The sequence below is a fragment of the Berghia stephanieae genome, chromosome 9 (genome assembly GCF_034508935.2).
Source record: "Berghia stephanieae isolate SIO BIC M18660-M18661 chromosome 9, UCSD_Bste_1.3, whole genome shotgun sequence".
Lineage (NCBI taxonomy): Eukaryota > Metazoa > Mollusca > Gastropoda > Nudibranchia > Aeolidiidae > Berghia > Berghia stephanieae.
Window position 1 is genome coordinate 47,834,399 of NC_088368.1, and position 21,618 is coordinate 47,856,016.

Here is a 21,618-nt window from a genome sequence, read left to right on the forward strand (position 1 = left end):
GGACCTGTGTGTCCTCTATTATTATTTGACCCCCTTTTTAGTCTTTACACAACCTGCACATTTTTACACATATTGTATTTTATCATTTGAGTACTTTTGGGTTGTCTGTTACATTTTCTGTTGCAAAGCATGTCATAGTCAATGGCAGTAAGTTGATTCCGCTTTTTGATCTCAAATTCCGATTTTTATGTATTCTGATTCCTCTTTGGGGCTATTGGGGATAAGAAAGAACCTCTGAAGACTGCTACCGGGACCTCTACTTCTCTTGTCAATTCAACGTGACCAAGCAACGTCAGTGAAAAACGCGACATGAAGGGTCATACTTATTCTAGATTGGCTTGCTTTGTTCACATGCATTTTTTTCTCATTTTGGTTAAACTCCAGTTCAGTTGATTTTCGGTTAAGTCGATTTTCCCCCCTGTTCCCATGGGCATCGTCTTATCCGGAGTCTGCTGTATTTGTTTGTCTGAGAGGGAGGCAGTCAAATGTAGGTATCAGCTACAGTTTTAGAAGATAGATTGTATTTGTTTGTCTGAGACGGAGACGGAGGCAGTCAAATGTAGGTATCAGCTACAGTTTTAGAAGATAGATTGTATTTGTTTGTCTGAGACGGAGACGGAGGCAGTCAAATGTAGGTATCAGCTACAGTTTTAGAAGATAGATTGTATTTGTTTGTCTGAGACGGAGACGGAGGCAGTCAAATGTAGGTATCAGCTACAGTTTTAGAAGATAGATTGTATTTGTTTGTCTGAGACGAAGACGGAGGCAGTCAAATGTAGGTATCAGCTACAGTTTTAGAAGATAGATTGTATTTGTTTGTCTGAGACGGAGACGGAGGCAGTCAAATGTAGGTATCAGCTACAGTTTTAGAAGATAGATTGTATTTGTTTGTCTGAGACGGAGACGGAGGCAGTCAAATGTAGGTATCAGCTACAGTTTTAGAAGATAGATTGTATTTGTTTGTCTGAGACGGAGACGGAGGCAGTCAAATGTAGGTATCAGCTACAGTTTTAGAAGATAGATTGTATTTGTTTGTCTGAGACGGAGACGGAGGCAGTCAAATGTAGGTATCAGCTACAGTTTTAGAAGATAGATTGTATTTGTTTGTCTGAGACGGAGACGGAGGCAGTCAAATGTATCAGCTACAGTTTTAGAAGATAGATTGTATTTGTTTGTCTGAGACTGAGACGGAGGCAGTCAAATGTATCAGCTACAGTTTTAGAAGATAGATTGTATTTGTTTGTCTGAGACTGAGACGGAGGCAGTCAAATGTATCAGCTACAGTTTTAGAAGATAGATTGTATTTGTTTGTCTGAGACTGAGACGGAGGCAGTCAAATGTATCAGCTACAGTTTTAGAAGATAGATTGTATTTGTTTGTCTGAGACGGAGACGGAGGCAGTCAAATGTAGGTATCAGCTACAGTTTTAGAAGATAGATTGTATTTGTTTGTCTGAGACGGAGACGGAGGCAGTCAAATGTATCAGCTACAGGTTTAGAAGATAGATTGTATTTGTTTGTCTGAGACTGAGACGGAGGCAGTCAAATGTATCAGCTACAGTTTTAGAAGATAGATTGTATTTGTTTGTCTGAGACGGAGACGGAGGCAGTCAAATGTAGGTATCAGCTACAGTTTTAGAAGATAGATTGTATTTGTTTGTCTGAGACGGAGACGGAGGCAGTCAAATGTAGGTATCAGCTACAGTTTTAGAAGATAGATTGTATTTGTTTGTCTGAGACTGAGACGGAGGCAGTCAAATGTATATCAGCTACAGTTTTAGAAGATAGATTGTATTTGTTTGTCTGAGACTGAGACGGAGGCAGTCAAATGTATCAGCTACAGTTTTAGAAGATAGATTGTATTTGTTTGTCTGAGACGGAGACGGAGGCAGTCAAATGTAGGATCAGCTACAGTTTTAGAAGATAGATTGTATTTGTTTGTCTGAGACGGAGACGGAGGCAGTCAAATGTATCAGCTACAGTTTTAGAAGATAGATTGTATTTGTTTGTCTGAGACTGAGACGGAGGCAGTCAAATGTATCAGCTACAGTTTAGAAGATAGATTGTATTTGTTTGTCTGAGACGGGAGACGGAGGCAGTCAAATTAGGTATCAGCTACAGTTTTAGAAGATAGATTGTATTTGTTTGTCTGAGACGAGACGGAGGCAGTCAAATGTATCAGCTACAGTTTTAGAAGATAGATTGTATTTGTTTGTCTGAGACGGAGAGGGAGGCAGTCAAATGTATCAGCTACAGTTTTAGAAGATAGATTGTATTTGTTTGTCTGAGACGGAGAGGGAGGCAGTCAAATGTATCAGCTACAGTTTTAGAAGATAGATTGTATTTGTTTGTCTGAGACGTGAGACGGAGGCAGTCAAATGTATCAGCTACAGTTTTAGAAGATAGATTGTATTTGTTTGTCTGAGACTGAGACGGAGGCAGTCAAATGTATCAGCTACAGTTTTAGAAGATAGATTGTATTTGTTTGTCTGAGACTGATGACGGAGGCAGTCAAATGTATCAGCTACAGTTTTAGAAGATAGATTGTATTTGTTTGTCTGAGACTGGAGAGGGAGGCAGTCAAATGTATCAGCTACAGTTTTAAGAAGATAGCATTGTATTTGTTTTGTCTGAGACTGGAGAGGAGGCAGTCAAATGTATCAGCTACAGTTTTAGAAGATAGATTGTATTTGTTTGTCTAGACGAGACGAGAGGGAGGCAGTCAAATGTATCAGCTACAGTTTTAGAAGATAGATTGTATTTGTTTGTCTGAGACTGAGACGGAGGCAGTCAAATGTATCAGCTACAGTTTTAGAAGATAGATTGTATTTGTTTGTCTGAGACGGAGACGGAGGCAGTCAAATGTATCAGCTACAGTTTTAGAAGATAGATTGTATTTGTTTGTCTGAGACGAGAGGGAGGCAGTCAAATGTATCAGCTACAGTTTTAGAAGATAGATTGTATTTGTTTGTCTGAGACTGTGACGGAGCAGTCAAATGTATCAGCTACAGTTTTAGAAGATAGATTGTATTTGTTTGTCTTGAGACGGAGAGGGAGGCAGTCAAATGTATCAGCTACAGTTTTAGAAGATAGATTGTATTTGTTTGTCTGAGACGGAGAGGGAGGCAGTCAAATGTATCAGCTACAGTTTTAGAAGATAGATTGTATTTGTTTGTCTGAGACGAGAGGAGGCAGTCAAATGTATCAGCTACAGTTTTAGAAGATAGATTGTATTTGTTTGTCTGAGACTGGAGGAGGCAGTCAAATGTATCAGCTACAGTTTTAGAAGATAGATTGTATTTGTTTGTCTGAGACTGGACGGAGGCAGTCAAATGTATCAGCTACAGTTTTAGAAGATAGATTGTATTTGTTTGTCTGAGACTGAGACGGAGGCAGTCAAATGTATCAGCTACAGTTTAGAAGATAGATTGTATTTGTTGTCTGAGACGGAGAGGAGGCAGTCAAATGTATCAGCTACATTAGAGATGTATTGTGTCTGACGAGAGAGCAGTCAATACACACAGTTAGAAGATAGATTTTGTACGGGAGCAGTCAAATTATCACTACGTTTAGAAAAATTGATTGTTGTCTGAGACGAGAGAATCAAATGTATCCTACTTTTAGAAGATAGATTGTATTTTCGACGAGGCATCAATGACAGCTACATTTAGAGAAGATTGTATTGTTTGTCTGACGGAGAGCAGCAAATGTATCAGCTACATTTAGAAGATAATTGTATTGTTTGTCTGAGACGAGAGAGGCAGTCAAATGTATCAGCTACAGTTTTAGAAGATAGATTGTATTTGTTGTCTGAGACTGAGAGGAGGCAGTCAAATGTACAGCAGTACAGTTTTAAAGATAGATTGTATTTGTTTGTCTGAGACTGAGACGGAGGCAGTCAAATGTATCAGCTACAGTTTTAGAAGATAGATTGTATTTGTTTGTCTGAGACGGAGAGGGAGGCAGTCAAATGTATCAGCTACAGTTTTAGAAGATAGATTGTATTTGTTTGTCTGAGACGAGACGGAGCAGTCAAATGTATCAGCTACAGTTTAGAAGATAGATTGTATTTGTTTGTCTGAGACGGAGAGGGAGGCAGTCAAATGTATCAGCTACAGTTTTAGAAGATAGATTGTATTTTGTTTGTCTGAGACGGAGAGGAGCAGTAAAAAAAAAAAGGGGATAGATTGTATTTGTTTGTCTGAGACTGAGACGGAGGCAGTCAAATGTATCAGCTACAGTTTTAGAAGATAGATTGTATTTGTTTGTCTGAGACTGAGGGAGGCAGTCAAATGTATCAGCTACAGTTTTAGAAGATAGATTGTATTTGTTTGTCTGAGACGAGAGGAGGCAGTCAAATGTATCAGCTACAGTTTTAGAAGATAGATTGTATTTGTTTGTCTGAGACTGAGAGGAGGCAGTCAAATGTATCAGCTACAGTTTTAGAAGATAGATTGTATTTGTTTGTCTGAGACGAGACGGGAGGCAGTCAAATGTATCAGCTACAGTTTAGAAGATAGATTGTATTTGTTTGTCTGAGACGAGAGGGAGGCAGTCAAATGTATCAGCTACAGTTTTAGAAGATAGATTGTATTTGTTTGTCTGAGACGAGAGGGGGCAGTCAAATGTATCAGCTACAGTTTTAGAAGATAGATTGTATTTGTTTGTCTGAGACGGACGGAGGCAGTCAAATGTATCAGCTACAGTTTTAGAAGATAGATTGTATTTGTTTGTCTGAGACGAGAGGGAGGCAGTCAATGTATCAGCTACAGTTTTAGAAGATAGATTGTATTTGTTTTTGTCTGAGACGAGAGGGAGGCAGTCAAATGTATCAGCTAACAGTTTTAGAAGATAGATTGTATTGTTTGTCTGAGACGAGAGGAGGCAGTCAAATGTATCAGCTACAGTTTTAGAAGATAGATTGTATTTGTTTGTCTGAGACGAGACGGAGGCAGTCAAATGTATCAGCTACAGTTTTAGAAGATAGATTGTATTTGTTTGTCTGAGACTGGACGGAGGCAGTCAAATGTATCAGCTACAGTTTTAGAAGATAGATTGTATTTGTTTGTCTGAGACTGGACGGAGGAGCAGTCAAATGTATCAGCTACAGTTTTAGAAGATAGATTGTATTTGTTTGTCTGAGACGGAGAGGGAGGCAGTCAAATGTATCAGCTACAGTTTTAGAAGATAGATTGTATTTGTTTGTCTGAGACTGAGACGGAGGCAGTCAAATGTATCAGCTACAGTTTTAGAAGATAGATTGTATTTGTTTGTCTGAGACGAGACGGAGGCAGTCAAATGTATCAGCTACAGTTTTAGAAGATAGATTGTATTTGTTTGTCTGAGACTGAGAGGGAGGCAGTCAAATGTATCAGCTACAGTTTTAGAAGATAGATTGTATTTGTTTGTCTGAGACTGGAGACGGAGGCAGTCAAATGTATCAGCTACAGTTTTAGAAGATAGATTGTTTTTTGTCTGAGACGGAGGAGGCATCAAATGTATCAGCACAGTTTAGAAATAGATTGTATTTGTTTGTCTAACTAACGGAGCAGTCAAATTATCAGCTACATTTTAGAAGATAGATGTATTTGTTTGTCTGAGACGAGGAGGCAGTCAAATGTATCAGCTACAGTTTAGAAGATAATTGTATTTTTTGTCTAGACGAGAGGAGCAGTCAAATGTATCAGCTACAGTTTTAGAAGATAGATGTTTGTTGTTGAACTAGAGAGCAGTCAAATGTACCTACGTTTTAGAGATAATTGTATTTGTTTTTGAGACGAGAGAGGCATCAAATGTATCAGCTACATTTAGAAGAAGATTGTATTTGTTTGTCTGAACGAGAGGAGCATCAAATGTATCAGCTACGTTAGAAGATAGATTGTATTTGTTTGTCTGAGACGGAGAGCAGTCAAATGTATCAGCTACAGTTTTAGAGATAGATTGTATTTTTTGTCTAGACGAGGAGCAGTCAAATGTATCAGCTACATTTAGAAGAGATTGTATTTTTTGCTAACGGAGAGGCAGTCAAATGTATCAGCTACATTTAGAAGATAGATTGTATTGTTTGTCTAGACGACGGAGGCAGTCAAATGTATCAGCTACAGTTTTAGAAGATAGATTGTATTTGTTTGTCTGTCTGAGACGGAGAGGAGGCAGTCAAATGTATCAGCTACAGTTTTAGAAGATAGATTGTATTTGTTTGTCTGAGACTGAGAGGAGGCAGTCAAATGTATCAGCTACATTTTTTAGAAGATAGATTGTATTTGTTTGTCTGAGACGAGACGGAGGCAGTCAAATGTATCAGCTACAGTTTTAGAAGATAGATTGTATTTGTTTGTCTGAGACTGAGACGGAGGCAGTCAAATGTATCAGCTACAGTTTTAGAAGATAGATTGTATTTGTTTGTCTGAGACTGATGACGGAGGCAGTCAAATGTATCAGCTACAGTTTTAGAAGATAGATTGTATTTGTTTGTCTGAGACGGAGAGGAGGCAGTCAAATGTATCAGCTACAGTTTTAGAAGATAGATTGTATTTGTTTGTCTGAGACTGAGACGGAGGCAGTCAAATGTATCAGCTACAGTTTTAGAAGATAGATTGTATTTGTTTGTCTGAGACGGAGACGGAGACAGTCAAATGTATCAGCTACAGTTTTAGAAGATAGATTGTATTTGTTTGTCTGAGACTGAGAGGGAGGCAGTCAAATGTATCAGCTACAGTTTTAGAAGATAGATTGTATTTGTTTGTCTGAAACTGTGACGGAGGCAGTCAAATGTATCAGCTACAGTTTTAGAAGATAGATTGTATTTGTTTGTCTGTCTGAGACGGAGAGGGAGGCAGTCAAATGTATCAGCTACAGTTTTAGAAGATAGATTGTATTTGTTTGTCTGTCTGAGACGGAGAGGGAGGCAGTCAAATGTATCAGCTACAGTTTTAGAAGATAGATTGTATTTGTTTGTCTGTCTGAGACGGAGAGGGAGGCAGTCAAATGAATCAGCTACAGTTTTAGAAGATAGATTGTATTTGTTTGTCTGAGACTGTGACGGAGGCAGTCAAATGTATCAGCTACAGTTTTAGAAGATAGATTGTATTTGTTTGTCTGAGACTGTGACGGAGGCAGTCAAATGTATCAGCTACAGTTTTAGAAGATAGATTGTATTTGTTTGTTTGAGACTGTGACGGAGGCAGTCAAATGTATCAGCTACAGTTTTAGAAGATAGATTGTATTTGTTTGTCTGTCTGAGACGGAGAGGGAGGCAGTCAAATGTATCAGCTACAGTTTTAGAAGATAGATTGTATTTGTTTGTCTGAGACTGAGAGGGAGGCAGTCAAATGTATCAGCTACAGTTTTAGAAGATAGATTGTATTTGTTTGTCTGAGACGGAGAGGGAGGCAGTCAAATGTATCAGCTACAGTTTTAGAAGATAGATTGTATTTGTTTGTCTGAGACTGAGACGAGGCAGTCAAATGTATCAGCTACAGTTTTAGAAGATAGATTGTATTTGTTTGTCTGAGACTGAGAGGGAGGCAGTCAAATGTATCAGCTACAGTTTTAGAAGATAGATTGTATTTGTTTGTCTGAGACGGAGAGGGAGGCAGTCAAATGTATCAGCTACAGTTTTAGAAGATAGATTGTATTTGTTTGTCTGAGACTGAGACGGAGGCAGTCAAATGTATCAGCTACAGTTTTAGAAGATAGATTGTATTTGTTTGTCTGAGACGGAGAGGGAGGCAGTCAAATGTATCAGCTACAGTTTTAGAAGATAGATTGTATTTGTTTGTCTGAGACTGAGACGGAAGCAGTCAAATGTATCAGCTACAGTTTTAGAAGATAGATTGTATTTGTTTGTCTGAGACGGAGAGGGAGGCAGTCAAATGTATCAGCTACAGTTTTAGAAGATAGATTGTATTTGTTTGTCTGAGACGGAGAGGGAGGCAGTCAAATGTATCAGCTACAGTTTTAGAAGATAGATTGTATTTGTTTGTCTGAGACTGAGACGGAGGCAGTCAAATGTATCAGCTACAGTTTTAGAAGATAGATTGTATTTGTTTGTCTGAGACTGAGAGGGAGGCAGTCAAATGTATCAGCTACAGTTTTAGAAGATAGATTGTTTTTGTTTGTCTGAGACGGAGAGGGAGGCAGTCAAATGTATCAGCTACAGTTTTAGAAGATAGATTGTATTTGTTTGTCTGAGACTGAGACGGAGGCAGTCAAATGTATCAGCTACAGTTTTAGAAGATAGATTGTATTTGTTTGTCTGAGACGGAGAGGGAGGCAGTCAAATGTATCAGCTACAGTTTTAGAAGATAGATTGTATTTGTTTGTCTGAGACTGAGACGGAGGCAGTCAAATGTATCAGCTACAGTTTTAGAAGATAGATTGTATTTGTTTGTCTGAGACGGAGAGGGAGGCAGTCAAATGTATCAGCTACAGTTTTAGAAGATAGATTGTATTTGTTTGTCTGAGACTGAGACGGAAGCAGTCAAATGTATCAGCTACAGTTTTAGAAGATAGATTGTATTTGTTTGTCTGAGACGGAGAGGGAGGCAGTCAAATGTATCAGCTACAGTTTTAGAAGATAGATTGTATTTGTTTGTCTGAGACGGAGAGGGAGGCAGTCAAATGTATCAGCTACAGTTTTAGAAGATAGATTGTATTTGTTTGTCTGAGACTGAGACGGAAGCAGTCAAATGTATCAGCTACAGTTTTAGAAGATAGATTGTATTTGTTTGTCTGAGACTGAGAGGGAGGCAGTCAAATGTATCCGCTACAGTTTTAGAAGATAGATTAAAATTATTTTATTTCCTTTTCAATCATCTGTTTTGTACTGTTTTTATTTTGAGTATGTTTTGTAAACATTTGAGTGCATTCAGCTTAGTATTAGTAGGATCCTGTGCTTATGTCAGGGTGATACTTTTTGACGATCTCACACTACCTACAATGATAGTAATAGTGTGCTCTTGGAATCTCACACTTAAGTACAATGATAGTAATAGTGTGCTCTTGGAATCTCACACTAAGTACAATGATAGTACCTAATATTGTGCTCTTGGAATCTCACACTAAGTACAATGATAGTAATAGTGTGCTCTTGGAATCTCACACTAAGTACAATGATAGTAATAGTGTGCTCTTGGAATCTCACACTAAGTACAATGATAGGAATAGTGTGCTCTTGGAATCTCACACTAAGTACAATGATAGGAATAGTGTGCTCTTGGAATCTCACACTAAGTACAATGATAGGAATAGTGTGCTCTTGGAATCTCACACTAAGTACAATGATAGGAATAGTGTGCTCTTGGAATCTCACACTAAGTACAATGATAGGAATAGTGTGCTCTTGGAATCTCACACTAAGTACAATGATAGGAATAGTGTGCTCTTGAAATCTCACACTAAGTACAATGATAGGAATAGTGTGCTCTTGTAATCTACTTTTGTTTCCTATTTGAACGAGTCCCATTTACTCCTTACACTCTGAAACCGAAAGGGACTGGACCACACCCAAGGTCATTGCTCCTAGGTGCCTTTCAACTTAAAAAAAAAATTAAGTGCCGGAACAGAGGGCTTGAACCCATGACCTTCGAATCTAGATCAATATCTGGTGTGTTTTGTGTGTGTTCTCATCCACTTCATCTTCGTTGCTGGTGCCTCCTATGGTCTCGAAATGGTAAGACATGTCACAGTTGTTTACATGATAAAAATCAAATTTATAGATGGTATGCGCTTGGCTAATAAGTTCACAACATTGCCATCCGGAAGTATAACGGACCAACACACAAAACTAGGTGTAACCATGAACGTTTATAGTCTGGTTAATACAGTTTAGTGAGAATCGTGGATGGCAAAAAACGATAACAAAGACCTGAGTGACGTCAACTTCGATCTATCTATAGTGGAATCTGGATTTAACAGGCGCCTGGATATAACATACCTGCCAACCCTTCCAGTTTTGGCGGAATCATTTCCTATTTTCACTTTTCTTTTTCCACTCTATTCCGCCATTGTCTTTTAATTTTAATTTTAAATTCCGATTTTCAAAAATGATGAGAATGGTAAGAAAAAAAAATGGGGGATTAAAAAGGTGAATTTTTCTTTAACGATTGCCAAAAGGAAGTTAGGTCGGAAAATTAATTGTACTACCTCCCTCCCCCCCCCCCCCCCCCCCCCCCCCCCCCCCTTCCCCACCCCATTCCATTACCTTATACATGTGATATGTAGTTTTGCTAGTTGTGCCTGAATAGTCTATTGTGTATTTGGTGGCAAAGTTATTGGTCATTTTGATACAGAATTATCCTTTTATTTTTTTTATTTTTTTTTTTTTTTTTTGGGGGGGGGGGGGGGGGGGGGGGGGGGGGGGTTCCACTTTTGGATTATGAAGGGTTGGCAAGTCTGGTTATAGGGAATGAGATTAGCGGATGAGTAGCGTGCCTTGATTGGACGTCACCTTACAGAGAGAACGTCAATTTGGTTTTGAAGTGTCTCAAGCCGCTTTCACGGGAAGCGAGGACGAGAGACGCATGCGCAAAACCAACATGACGTTCTCTCTCTAATAACTTTTCCGCCGGTGACGTCACAGACTATGGATGACGTCCAATCAAGGGACGCTACTCTTCCGCTAATCTCATTCCCTATAGATAGTATGCGGTTAAACAGCTGATCGGAGTGGAAGTTTACTTCCGGGTGGCAGAAAGCAATGGAAGACAATGGCGTAGAATAGTAAAATATTAGTTTCTGTCGATAATCTTCCGTATTTTTCTGGTTCTAGACATAAATTTATTTTTTTAAAATTTCCCGTTAATGATGTAGACCCCTATGCCATTTGTGAACACGACTGGTGCCATAATCTTTAGGAACTACAGCCAGTCTCATCGTTTGATGTAGCGAACTACCTCGTCACGACCACAAGTTTCTGTCTACACGGTCTACACATTTCACGGTAAGTCTGTATTATTTAATCGTTTCCCTATGCTATACCTATACTATGTTACACCATCTACGGCTAATTGTAAGATTTATTCTTAAAAATCACAGAAGACAGATATGTCGAACCTGACACGGAAATATTAATATGATATGACCTGCTTCACGAGTCGTGATCATCTTAGTGTCTTAGTCTTCGAGTCTTAGTAAGTTTAGTCTAAGTCAGTCTAAGTAGTGGATCAATGAGTCTGTGTGGTTACATTCAAATTTCAACTATTTTGCCTTTAAGGTGATGAATTCCTCCGAATTCACCAAAGATTATAAATAATAATTTAAATTAAAAACACCAGGGCAGGCAATGACTATGAAATTAATGTGATCCCGAGTCCAAATCTAAACTGATATAATACAGTAACAAAACACCATGCCCATAAGACTGTTTTAAAAGCCCCACACTGATATAATACAGTAACAAAACACCATGCCCATAAGACTGTTTTAAAAGCCCCACCCCATTCCAAGGGACTGAGCTTGATCCCGAGTGAATTTATTTTTCTCATCCCACTCCCCTTATCAATCCAGCAGTGATTGGGTAGCTGAGTCTGTTAGATCTAGCGGAAAGTACTTTGACATAGACTAGAGTCCTATCTAAAGGCTAACAATTGCTATGGTCCGTTTCGCGCTTTTCAAACCAGGTTAAACTTCGGCTCCATTGAATGACTACTTTTTTATTCGATATTTTACTCAATCCCCAAACTATATAATTTTTAGCCCCACGGCTGATGTTGAGGTATGGAATTGTGTCTCTCTGAATAATTCTAATAACCTTTCAGATGAGTACTCCACATTTCACAGCAAATTTAATTCACTGTTGTTAACTAAATGTGATAACAACAGTTTTTATCCTCGAGTTTCAATTAATAATATTACCACCATTGCCACATTTTTTTTCAGGCTTACAGGGGACTGACTACTTAAAATCAGGCCTACAATGGATGGGTGACGGATGTAAAATGGGTTAAGCCTCCTAGCTGTGGGAAAGTGGTACTAGTTGCTAAGGTAACCCCCCCCCCCCCCCCCCCCCCCCCCCCCCCCCGTTTTCATCTCACTTCTATGATTATTATTACTGTTATTACATATTATTATTTTGATTTCTACATTTATTTATATTACTCCATGCAGGATTGATAATAAGATATAGAGGTTTTTAACATATGGCTATATTCATTACAATGAATTTTCTTGAACTAGAATATGAATAACTTAAAAAAAAAAAAGAAATAAGAAACTTCTTTAATAGGTTCAAGTTCTACTATGGGAGACTCAGTCGAGTCCTTGGAAAAGCCTCTTTACTCACATTTGCTCAGTCAGTGTGTTCGGACATAAACGTTTAAATGGTTATGCGACTCATGGCAGTCCCGTTAACTCAGTTGGTAGAGCACCCATTTCACAATCATAGAGACCGAGATATATCCTAGATGAAGTTAAGACCCCACCCCCTCCCTTTCTTTTTTTTTGTACACCCAGCAGTAATTTGGCAATAGAAAAGCGCCCTATTCGAAGGGTAACAAGTTATTATTTTCACACTATAGAAACTGGGATGAAATCTGGCTCTATAGACCTAATGGTTCTGATGGACTACTTTCGGTGCTTGCGACAATATTAGGTCATTTTCAGCACAATTAAAAGCTGTTGCGAAATACGTAGTAAGAAAAATGGGCTTGGATCAAATACGGAGCAGAAGTAGATCAAAATTATTAATGTGCTTAGTTTTGAGATCGCCTAACAGTTCAATCCAGAGACGGAATACACTCAAATGTTTATGTTTGATTTAAGGGTTTTACTGCACTTGCGACGCATTTCAGCACCAGTAAAAAGGAATAAAATGGGATTGTAAAAATTTCCAGATTTACAATTAAAAGCACACAAGAAAAGTAAGACAAAGAGGAACAAATGTAGATTCCAAGAGAATGCTATCAGTGTACTAAGTCTGATAACACCCAAAAGTCTCATCCTGACACAAGCACAGGTCCCCCCTAAGAGGAATACACTCAAACGTTCGCGTATTATTTTTTTATTATATTATATTAAGTTACGTTATGCCTTTTGCGCCGCGATATCATAAGATATCGTCGCCAAGGCATTCCACGAAGGAATATAGATAACTCATCAACAAGATGTCTGATGTCAACGGGAATCACCCATGTTGTCCAAGTGAGCAAATTGGGGGTTAATAATCTTGCTCAAGGAAAAAAAAACGAAAGTGCCTGAAGCGGGGCTCGAACCTGGGTTATCCGGATCACAGTGCAATGCCTTAACCACTCGGCCACTTCGCCCCCCATATTATATATACACACATATATATAATATAATTAAAAAATTTACGCGAACTGATTTACAAGACAAAAAAAAATTTTTTCCCAAAACCAACAATATTCATTTGACTGTTTCCCTCTCAGCCAATGACTCCGGCAGTCGAAAGGACAAAACCAAGTAATCTCATTCCAAGACAAGGACATAAAGAAACTTGGAAAACAATATAAGGGATAGAGGACATAGCATGACCTCTTGCCACCATGGGAAGTCAAAGACCCCACCCAGTCTATTGTTTATAAAATGTTAATTATAAATTTACAAAATAAATTTACATCCATTTGTCACCCTCTCATCTAAGGACAGGGGAAAAAAGCATGTAATCTTATTCCAAAACAAAGATAGAAAGCTACCTGAAAAAGGAATACAGACATAGGGGGTGAAGAAAGCAATAATGACCTTGCCCACAATGGAAGGTCAATGACCCCACACCCAGGGTAGAAAAATGAGAACTCAGTCAAGCATTCACCATCAAATTGCAAAAGCAACGGATAAAACAAATTTTTAAAAAAGTCATTACAGTACTTTATTTTCTTTATTGTGCTCCAACTTCATAAATATACAATGGATTTCTATTTATTTGCCAATTCAAAAATATTATTAGGTTTTGAATATTATTGCAGAACATATAATAATGGTAACAGAAGTAATACTACTACTAGTAGTAGTTATACTCCAACTAGTACAATTTTTTCACAAACATTTTGGGCAAAAGTAAAAATTTAACAGATGTATTAGTCTAATGAAAAGAATGAAAAGGATTACAAAGGTATATAAAATCAAGCATTATTGGAAAAGAATGAATAAAAAGTCTGACTGCTTTCTTTTCGTTTCAGGTTCGCCATTCCCAAAAATTGGGTTATAGTGGACTCTGTGTGTCGACAAGTGCTTTCTGCTCAGCATCAAGATGGGAACCTGAAATGTCTGTCTTCACAATCCTGTAAAAGAAATACCAAGATTAAGTTAATATATAGAGCAAATAGTACATTATTGAACTACCACCTCTGGCGTCTATCGTGTCACTGGGAATTTTAATTTTAATATGTTTGAAAACAAAGAAAACTTAAGCCCCATTTCCTCAAATACGCAAGTCATTCATTTTACAGGTCAAAATAATTTTTTAAAAAGTTTTTCTTTGACTTCAATTTCAAATGCCAATAGTGCCTGAACCTTATGATGAGTTCCAAAATGGTTTGGCATATTTATGTGGAAATCTATTCTTTTAAAAAAATAGAGTTGTGGATCACCATTGCTCCGTACAGCAAATGTTAAATATTTATCATCGAGCACAAAATTACTGGCAAACCTAAAAATTCTAAAACTATTTATTTACAAACTCTACAAGTAACACGCAAATATTTTAAAAACTAAATGTAATTCTATCACCTGTGGAATCAAACTATGTATGCTCAGAAAATCTGCTGTACTGTAATGTTCGGGCAATTATTGGCCTTCGCCAAAAAAAGAAACAAAAATAAGAACTGTATTTCCTACACCAGTATACAAAAAACACACATATGTTTTCTCTACACGGGAAATTCCATTGAGTGTTACAAGCGCTGCACCTAACCATCAACTTCTTGTAGATACTGCTAGCTATAACCAATAAAAATGGACAAACTTAGCTCATAATATTTTACATTTCTGGGAATGTTTGTTTTTTCTTTTATGCCATATAATTTATTATTTTTTAAATTTAATTTGTTGCCAGCGTGTGTATTTTGTACATACATAGGGAATACATGCTTCTGTAAAAAAACGTTTGATTGGTCATTCTGCTGATTTGTGCAGATTGCCTTTTACCACAATGAAATGACAATTGGCTTGTAAAAATAACATGTAGACTATAATATTAATATATTCGTTTAGCTTAAGCGGCATAATTTAAATTTAAGGTTAATAAAACATTTCCTCCCAGATCTTAATAATTGAGGAATAAATCAATATGGGTGAACTCATTTAATTCTATCTATCTCATCATAAGAACACTTTGTTACTACGTTGTGTGGCCTTGAGCAAGTCACCTCAGCCCTAGCTCAGTTTGTGGCGCTGTGTTGCGGCAATGCCTGGGTTATTTCAGTCTCCCTTTAGAATAGACTCCAAAGACAAATTTTCCCTAGAGGTGAATAAAGAGAATCTATATTTTTAAAATTTGTTACACTATAGTCAAAGACAAAAAACCTTCAGAATTTTCTAATTGTGTATGAACTATCCTAAAAGGCAACCTATCCATAGCATAGAAGGACATGATCACAATAGTATTAATTTCATTGTCCTCAAATTTAATGGATCTTCCTCTTTTATTAATTGTCATTGCCCATTCATTCAATAAAACAAAATTAATCAACATAATAAAGACAAAGCTTTTGATTCAAATGAAGTGATGGTTTTTGTTCAGTTATTTATTATCTCTGAAGTTAAAAGTCTTAAAACTCAACCATGTAAGCTTTTGTACAGTCTGGTTATTTGAAAAAAAACTTCTCTTGATGTCAGTTCTTGCACCAACAATTTGGACAAACTTTGACTTCATTACTGGCTCACGGACAGGCATTCCTTACATACCTTATGAGCAAATGAAGTCACTTTATATGTGCTCTATTCCCCTTTGTCTTATTACTTTCCTCATAGTCATAGATTTGTGTCTTAACTTTGCAATATGAAATATGATTTTGTGTCCTTTGTCTATTGTTATGTGCATAGATCTACAATCTTTTCACTCTCTATTCAACTTCCTTTCAACTGGCAATGCAATGACCTTAAAGTGTAATGAACGGCACAAACGTTGCTAACCTCACTTTTTACCCCCCCCCCCCAAAAATTGCTTGATTTGGACCTATTAAATTTTCTGAGAGCGAGATCTGCTTTTATATAGCGCATGCAATATCCACCCAAAGCACTCTACAAGATGTCCCAAGCCAACAGAAACATTAACATTAACATGTAGGAAGAGATATCATGCCTACATAAATATTATTTTAAACGGATACAATCAATACACTTACATTTACATGGTCAATGATTGAGCTAGTTTCTCCAATTGTTGATTGTTCAACTAGAGCCGTTGCTGCCTGCAGTCATTGCGTTTGTTCCTATCTTTAAGACATGAGTAATGGTCTGTTTTTTTCTCTGCCCCATGTCCAAGCTTTAACGTTGGAACCCAATCAGGATCAGTTTCATCCAGCAGTGATGCTGGCCTTCCTGTAAAGGCAAAAAATTGATTGTTGAAATATATCACGTCATTTCTTGCCTATTACAATCTGGTCCTGGTCCTTGTGTGGCTATGTGGTCTAGTGGTATGACACTCGATTTTGGATCGGAAGGTCAAGGGTTCGAGCCTCGCGCTCGGCGCATAGTTGAGTCCTTGGAAAAGGCTCTTTATTCACATGCTCTCACCGTACTCAGGTGTAAAATGAATACCTGGTCGTTTACAGCGTTTTCTTTGTCCGAAAAATTGTAGCGTCCCCTAACAGGCGTCATGTCCTGTTCTACATGTTAAATGTTGCTGTTGACCAGGGACCCCTTGTAAAGCGCTTTGAGCACATTTAGTGGATATTGCGCTATAATATAAAGCTCAATTTTTTAATTATTTTTTTTTTACAATCCTTAAGCTTTCCGTTAAATTTACATCAAGCTTTGTCAAATTAGAACAAGGGTAGAACAATTATATAGTGCAATTTCCATTAAATGAAAATTTGTTCAAAGCGCTTTGCAATGGGTTTATAGCCAACAGCAAGACTTTACATGCAGGTCGAGACATGACGCTTGTTAGGCGATATTACATTTTTTCCGGAAAGAGACAATGCTGTTTAACAGGCCTGCATCTGCCCCCTGAAAAACTTGCCTGAAAATCCTCGAGCCGAAGCTTTTTCAATAACATGAGCAAAAATTCCCATTTCCCAGAATATTTTCTTAGAATTTTACCAATTCAATAGGCTGTTAAACAAAATGAAAAAGGATTTTAATTAATTTTTTGTTCCGGCAGAGCGAAATTGCCAGAAATGCCGGCAAATTTACAGGCCTATGTTAAAAGCCAGTTACCCAATTTATGCCTGAGTATGGTGAGAGAATGTGAATAAAGTTCCTTTCCCAATGACTCAACTGCTCAGAACGGGTCTGGAACCCTAATCCTTCCAAAATGACGGTGATAACTATACCACATAGCTGCAATGAAAGTATCGGGATCCCAAAGGACAATTTTTTTAAATTGAAATTATTTTATTATTATTATTGTCATATTTGGGGAAAATTACATATGAAGGCCCTAATTCAATGACTATACGAAACATTATAACTAATAATCCTCACCTTGAGTTAAAATTAATTTCTAACTATTAAAATTATGAAAAGTTATTTTAGTGGATTGATAGAGGTCAATTGTTTCTTTCTTTGGATTAAAATTTAAAAATAATAATAATAATAATAATATTTATTTTTGTCAGTAAAAAAATAACCATTACTATCATTATAAACTGACACTGGCAATCACTAAGCAGCGTGTTAAACTTCTGTCAAAAACTAGCATTTACATGTCCAACAGCGGTGTAGAAAATCAGTTTGTTCGTGTTACTTTACAATATACCACCGACGGAGGAACGGAAAAAAAAAAAACTTAAGAAAAACGCAACCTTACTTTTAATATTTCTTCAAATGGAGAACATGTTTTAAAAATGCACAATAAAATAATCTTGACAAAGCATAAGTTATAAACTGGAACATTATAATTCTAAAATGAATGACCAGAACAACAGTGAAAGACTTCCTCATCTCATAAAAGCCAAAGCTTGAAAACGAAAGTAGCCCTATCACTATCGGTAATGAGGCATTTGGTTTTGATTTTGATTTAGAGTAAGTTGCACGAGAAATGCATGAAATATTCATGGTCCTATCTGATAACTAAACACAACAAATAAAAGATCATCCATCCGGACCGTGTATGGACCAAAAAAATTAAAATGATTCCTTCTAGACCGCCTACAGACTACAGATTACATCTGAGTCTGAGATGAGTCAGATGATTTCTCCAAGGCTGTCATTATTCCCAGACGCCTGTCTGGGGATAATAAAAATTCGTTATCCCCAGACAGGTGTCTGGGGATAACCAATTTTTGTTATCCCCAGACACCTGTCTGAGGATACTATCCCCAGACGCATGTAGCAAGTGGGCAGAAAGATTTTATGCAAAATGCCAAACTAGGCGTGAAAAATACCAAATATTCTGGAAAAAATACTAGTGGTTGTGTCCCAAAACAGTTAATATATCAAGTGATATTTAACACAAGATAAAAGTAAATAGTGATCAAATGTCAAATCCAGTTCTTTTAAAAAAAAATATTTTAAAGCAAATGGATCAATGAAATTTCTTTTGTTACTTTGATCTTAAAACGTCAAACTGGCAATTCGACTTTTTATTTTCAACCAGGAAGAAAGTTGTTAATCATCAAATCTGTTCATAGTCCACCAACCATTTAAATTTTCATTACCAACCTACCTGTTAACTTTATTGATCATCTCTTGTTTCAATTTGCTCATTCTGGCCACAATTTTGGGGACGACCGGGAATAATTTTTACGTCCACAAAACTAGATCCAACAACATATTTTTATTCGAATCAGAGATGAAAATAACTACCAAAACAAGGAAGCAAAAATGGTGGAAATATGTTGAGCTCATATATGAATTTAAAATATTCCGATAGAGGTGTGGATAGGCAGCTCAGTGGGTAAGGCCACCTTTCATTTTACTCCTTTTAGCTGCACAGATTCGATCCAGTCGCGACCGCCCCCCCCCCCCCCCCCCCCCCTCATTTTTTTTTTTTTTTACTTTTCTTTCTTTCTTCCCAATTGATTTTCATTGTTTTCACTTTTGTTCCGAGTTCCGAGCAAGAATATTTGAATTTTTTATTTCTCCGATAATATTATTTCATTATTTAATTTGCTCTCGATCTATTATTGTTTTTTTTTTGTTTTGGTCAATGATAATAATAATAATAATAATAATAATAATAATAATAATAATAAATAATAATAATAATAATAATAATAATAATAATAATAATAATAATAATAATAATTGTAATATTTGTTATTATTATTACTATTACCATCATAATCATTATTATATTATTATCAATAATAGTATCATTTTTATTATTAATACTCTTATTATCATACTATTACTATTATTATTATTTTTTATTATTATTATTATTATTATTATTATTATTATTATTATTATTATTATTATTATTATAATTGTTATTATTATTATTATTGTTATTATTATTATTATTATTATTATTATTATTATTATTATTATTGTTAACACTTTCTCTGCTCCGAGGGAAATCTCTCTTTTTCTGTTTTTTTTTATATTTTGACCTAAACCTTAGAGTTTTTTGTTTGCTAAACCTTTATGTAAATGTTCCGTTTCTGAGCATGAATTTCTTAAATTGTTTTTATTTTTAAAACAATTATTGTTTTTAATTTTAAAACAATTATTGTTTTTTTTTCTCCTCTATCTGACCATTTGGTCGCTCTCTGAATATTTCTGTTTGTTTGCTTTTTAATTATTTATTCTTTTTAGACACTATTTGAGATCGGAGTGGGGACGAATATATTTGCTAGAAACTAGAAAAAAAAAAAAAACAAGAGAGAGAGAGTTTAATAATTAAAAAAAGAGGCGGGGGGAGGATGGATGGGACATTTATCCCTCTCAACGTTCTGTAAAAAGAAGACGGAATTAAAAAAAAAAAAAAAAAAAAAAAAAAAGTGACGTTACCAGGATTCGAACCCACAACGTCGATTATGGTCAAACTTCCAGGGCAGACGACTAAACCATTCGGCCATGACACCCACTTCGAAGTCGACGCATATTGTGTATATGTAGAGTAACAACTGATTTCAAAGTTGGTTAATTTTATGTTTTTATAGATATTTTATTAACTTTCCTTATTTCTATGTGCATCTGGAAACATTCCATATTCTGGAATGTGGATAATTGTTTAAAAGAGCGGAGTTTCAAATATGCGTCTGGGGATAACAAATTTTTATTATCCCCAGACAGGTGTCTGGGGATAATCACAGCGTCTCCAACTTCGGAGTTTCGCATAGAAAAGTCACATCGGTGAAAAATCTCTCCGTAGATTTTGTTAGACCACCGAGTTTGAAATTTTTGATTTGATTTCTCTTCCATGAAAAAGAAAAAAAATACATATTTACTAAATCATAAACTTGCAACGTCAGAAATTAAGGCAAGGACCTTGGTCGGTTGCCGCCAACTCCGTGACATGCTATGGCCCACAATGGCTATATGATGATGTTGGAGCGAAGTAAACTTGCTTTGTTCACAATAATTAAAATTAATTCATATCGTATATATAATATTTAAGATTTTAATTTATCCATCAATTCTTACCTTTAACAAAATGATCATTGCAAACTCGGTGGCTGCAAGTTAGATTTGAGTTTGAGCCATCGCCAAATCCCTTTCTTCTGATCGCTGCCATAACCGCTGTACTGTCTCCGCTGGGTTAAATTTATTATTTTTGGGTCCTTCGTCTTCCTAATGGATGGGAACCTGAACATTTTGACTCCATCTCGACCCTGTCTTCTAGTGCATCCGATGATTATGCAGTTATTTGGCATTTTTTCACGTTTAAAAAATTGGACAAGAGCTTGTTTCACATCAATGTTTACAAGCCAGCCAAGTTCTTTTGCCATCCGGAACTAAAGTAGGTCATTGCGTGACGTCATCAGCATTCTATCTGGGGTCTTTAAAATGCCCCGTTATTCTCTCCCTTTTTGCCTGATGTAAAAATGTACCCGCTAGATGTGGCTATGTGGTCGAGTGGTATGACACTCGCTTTCGGATCGGAAGCTCCTGGGGGGTCGAGCCTCGCTCGGCGCATAGTTGAGTCCTTGGAAAAGGCTCTTTACTCATATTCTCTCACCGTACTCGGGTGTAAAATGAGTACATGGCCGTTAACAGCGTTGTCTCTGTCCCGGAAAAAAAAGAGTAATATCACATAACAGTTAACAGGCGTCATGTCCCGTCTTACATGTCAAATGTTGCTGTTGGCCTGGGGCCCTTTGTAAAGCACTTTGAGCACGTTAAGTGGATATTGCGTGATTTAAAAGCTCAATTTTTAATTATTTTTTTTTTTTTAGATCAGGGATTTTTAGAGCCAAGTGGGATCTAACAATAAGAATAACAGGGTTGTGGAAACCTACTCACTATCTCCAAATAATCGGATTTAGCCCACGTTATATTCGGGCATTCATCTATACCTATAGCTAGAGGCAACAGAGAACTAAGCTAGGAC

The 21,618-nt window shown here is 36.8% G+C and overlaps 2 long non-coding RNA genes across 13 annotated transcripts; one reads left to right on the top strand and one right to left on the bottom strand.

Annotated features, from left to right (window-relative positions):
- Positions 1 to 10,688: 10,688 nt before the first annotated feature.
- Positions 10,689 to 15,678, top strand: LOC144980379 (uncharacterized). Its single transcript, XR_013646893.1, has 3 exons — positions 10,689 to 10,941; positions 11,880 to 11,984; positions 14,135 to 15,678. It is a non-coding gene; the product is annotated as an uncharacterized LOC144980379 (long non-coding RNA).
- Positions 13,800 to 21,034, bottom strand: LOC144980377 (uncharacterized). 12 transcript variants are annotated; one of them, XR_013646881.1, is made up of 3 exons: positions 20,712 to 21,034; positions 16,301 to 16,496; positions 13,800 to 14,236 (listed from the first exon to the last, which is right to left on the bottom strand). It is a non-coding gene; the product is annotated as an uncharacterized LOC144980377 (long non-coding RNA). The 12 variants fall into 12 exon arrangements; XR_013646887.1 differs by lacking the exon at positions 20,712 to 21,034 and adding an exon at positions 20,516 to 20,605; XR_013646889.1 differs by lacking the exon at positions 20,712 to 21,034 and adding an exon at positions 20,556 to 20,574.
- Between the last annotated feature and the right edge of the window lie 584 nt (positions 21,035 to 21,618).